This window comes from Morone saxatilis, unplaced genomic scaffold, assembly GCF_004916995.1.
Source record: "Morone saxatilis isolate NCDOM2014 unplaced genomic scaffold, NCSU_SB_2.0 Contig17, whole genome shotgun sequence".
In the NCBI taxonomy this organism is placed as follows: domain Eukaryota; kingdom Metazoa; phylum Chordata; class Actinopteri; family Moronidae; genus Morone; species Morone saxatilis.
The window spans coordinates 24,230,166-24,233,474 of record NW_023339729.1 but is presented as its reverse complement, the minus strand read 5'-3'; the positions used below and the strand labels follow the sequence as shown (position 1 = coordinate 24,233,474).

The 3,309-nt window shown below is 46.2% G+C and overlaps 1 protein-coding gene across 1 annotated transcript in view; it reads right to left on the bottom strand.

Moving 5' to 3' along the window:
- The window catches only part of LOC118327464 (CREB3 regulatory factor-like), a gene marked incomplete in the record, with an annotated part of 29,193 nt that extends 25,890 nt beyond the window's left edge, over nucleotides 1-3,303 (bottom strand). The window contains 1 exon segment of the mRNA XM_035660828.1: nucleotides 3,019-3,303.
- Between the last annotated feature and the right edge of the window lie 6 nt (nucleotides 3,304-3,309).

Below are 3,309 nucleotides of genomic sequence, written 5' to 3'. Positions count from 1 at the left end.
GAATCGTTATGTTTTTGCTACCTTAGAATGAGACGTTTTTATCTACAGACGCTGCGGGTCGCCTTCCCTGGAGGCCGCCATGTTTCTACAGTAACCCAGAACGGACAAACCAAACACTTCGGAAAGGAGGGTGAAGTGAGTGAGTTGCAATCTGCAACTACACCACTAGATGCCTCTAAATCCTGCACACTGCTCCTTTAAAATGTCTAAAAGAAATGTTGAAACCAGGAGAAATCTGTAAAATTATTCAAGGTGCGTTTCATTTGGTCACCTGTGAATGGCGTCATATCCACCTTACCGCTTCCGGGGAAACGGCAGAGAGTGAGGAAGGAAATCTGCGAACAACACTAAACGTGGCGTTAATAAAACGTTAATGCATTACGTCGTCCGTAAACATGATTTCAGCCGGAGTCACGTGAGACAGTTTCATCAGCTGGTGGTTGTTTAACCGTGGTGACACCAACTCCCATGAGCCAACGCTTCTTCATGAAGTCATCAAACTACAACCCCTTGGTGGGAATTCAATACTGTCTGTTAAAATACCTTTTCAACCTTACATCAGTAATGCCCTGATGTCCTGAACTGTGTGAGCACCGGAAATGCAAAATAATAATGACCCCATATCTTTGCAGCAGCTTGTAACACAAGGCAGGGTGTTGAAATCAATGTGTATCCTGCCATAACGTACGCTACCAAAACGCTGCCAGACTGTAGGGCTGTAAAGATTAGTTGTTCCATAAATTCTTTGTCTGTTAAACGTCCAAAAAAGGTTAAAAAAAGTCTTTAAATAGCTTGTTTTGTCCAACCAATGTCTAAAATACAAATATATTTGGTTTAATATCACTGAAGACAAAGAAAACCTGTACATTTTCACAACTGAGAAGCTGGAACGAGGAACTGTTTGACTTTTCTTCTTAAAACATGATTTAAATAATAAATTGATAATCAAAAATAGTTGCAGATTGATTGTTTCCACTCTACTATGTTTCAACAGTGTATTACACTGTGTTTGTGGTAGAAAATATGACTATTGTGGTATTTCTGTCAGATTGTATCACTATAAAAGTCAGTTATCACACTTCATTATTAGTACTCTGGTGTGTGTGGGTGGTTTCGAATAACCTTTTAGTACTTTAAAGTGTTTATATCCCATTTCACAGCAGGAGTTAGTAAAAACTTACACAGTGACTTTCAAAATAAAAGGCATTATAGAATAACTAGCCTATAGCTGATTATAACGCACAATTCCTTTCATCCACACATGTGCCAAACACATCTGAGAGTGGAAACAAGTGAGTCTGACAGTGGACCATGAGCGCACAATTCTAGACGCAATAGCAGTTGACCAACAATCGAACTTCAGCCAGCTGGACGCTTTCAGACAAAAAAAAAAAACAAAACAAAAAAAGCCCTCCTCCAGTATGGTAGAGGACGGCGCGGTTATGGATGGATGGAGGTTACGCACGGAGAGACGAGAAAAAAGTGAATTAGGCAGGAGTCCATAAAGAGGCAGTGATGGCGGAGAGTGTGCCCGAAAACAGGGAGGAGTAGACGGGGGAGCAGGGGGGGAGAGACGGTCTGACTGTCGGTCTGTCTGGGAGGCCAATTTGCCAAATTAAAGCTCCAAAAATCTGGGCGGCGGACAAAGCTCCGTCTCGCTCCGTCTCGCCTGGGAAATCTCCATTTCTCATCTAATTAAAAAAATACAGCCAAGCACAAAAAAAAATAAAAAAATACAAACACCCTGAACGACCTGGATGCGCCCCCCGTCTCTCCTCTCCGTGTCCTTGGAGCTCCGTTTCCCGTAACGATGGAGAGCCAAAGTGGCCCCCGTCCGCCGCCCCTCGCCTCGGCTCGCTCCCTGTCCATCCGGTGCGCGTCCCGCTCTCCCCGAATAAAAAAGCAACCCCTCTCAATCTGCCGACGAACCGATCCGTGCAGCAGAACTGACGGGGCATGACGGTGCTGTGTGTCCGCACAGCTGGATGGAACAACGCGGAGCCAGAGCGGGGAAGGGAAGGTGCCATGGTGGCAGCCAGCAGTGTGTCCCGCATGGCACGGCGAGCCGAGGAGCCGCACTTCCACATCCAGACTCCTCTTTTCTATTTCACACTGCACAATTCACAACCCATGCATTTTTATTTGTCAGAAAAACAAAGCATTCATTCCTACCAGAAGCGGCCAGCACGCGTCGCGCAGTCTCCAGCCGAGACAACAGGGATCCTTTCAGCGCAAGACAACAATAAAAAGGGGGCGCAGCTGGCAGTGCCACCGGATGTCCAATATTAATTGTTAATAGGGCCGATTTCTGAGCATGTGGATCGGCTTCAGGGTTAAAGGATCCGGCTCCACGCACGTATAAAGTCTGTTCCTGCCCACACTGCCTCGGACTTTTAGCAAATATCAAAGTTGACGCGAGGAATAAATCACAGAACAAGTTTGGCTGCTGTTTGTCCACCTGCAGGTGCTGCCGCCGATTGGTGGTGGTAATGTTACTGTACAGGCCATTTTAAGTTCCATACTCGGTATAAAATGAAGGTTTGTTGTAATGAAAACTGTAAAGTTAAGACAGGAAAAAAAACCCTGCACACACACAATGGGAGCGATTTGATCTTACACATATGCGCAGAAACATGAGCGAATAAAAGCAGAAATAATGAAAAATATAAAGTATAAATGCGTGGTGGGTTGTGAAAAAGGGTCGTAGGACTGTATTAGAGGCTCCAGTTTTAAAATCTAAATATTGTTTTGTTTGTTTGTTTGGATACGGTGCATTCAAAATAACCCAAGTCAAGTGTGTGCCATGCATGCTACTGTATGTAAATCCGTGTGAAAGTAGCCATTTTTCGATCACAGGAGCCCGTTAAAGCACACAGAATGCCCCGAGTGTCTGCGCCGCACCGATCTGTCAATAACTTCGCGGTCCTTAAACTTGATGGAGGCGCATTTGATCCGCCTGTGGACTCACAGCTGCGAGACGGGGCTTCTTTCTTTCTTTCTTTTCTCTTTTTTTTTTACCTTATCTCGTGTCCTCAGATGTCCCCTCGGAGTTAAGGCTCCTCCGGACGGGGGTAAAATGTCGGCCTCGGCCTCTCCAGATGATATTATTACGCACCATCCACGGAGCGGAGAAGAGCCCCGCACGGACACGCAGCGGCGGCCGCTCAGCCCGGACAGATCCCGGTCAACCTACAGCCGCGTGCAGGAAGTTAGTTGACAGCAGCAGCGAGCTGTGGCCTGTATGGCGGATAAACGGGACAGAAAATATGGTTGTAGGACTGTTAGACACCCCTCCTCCTCCTCCTCCTC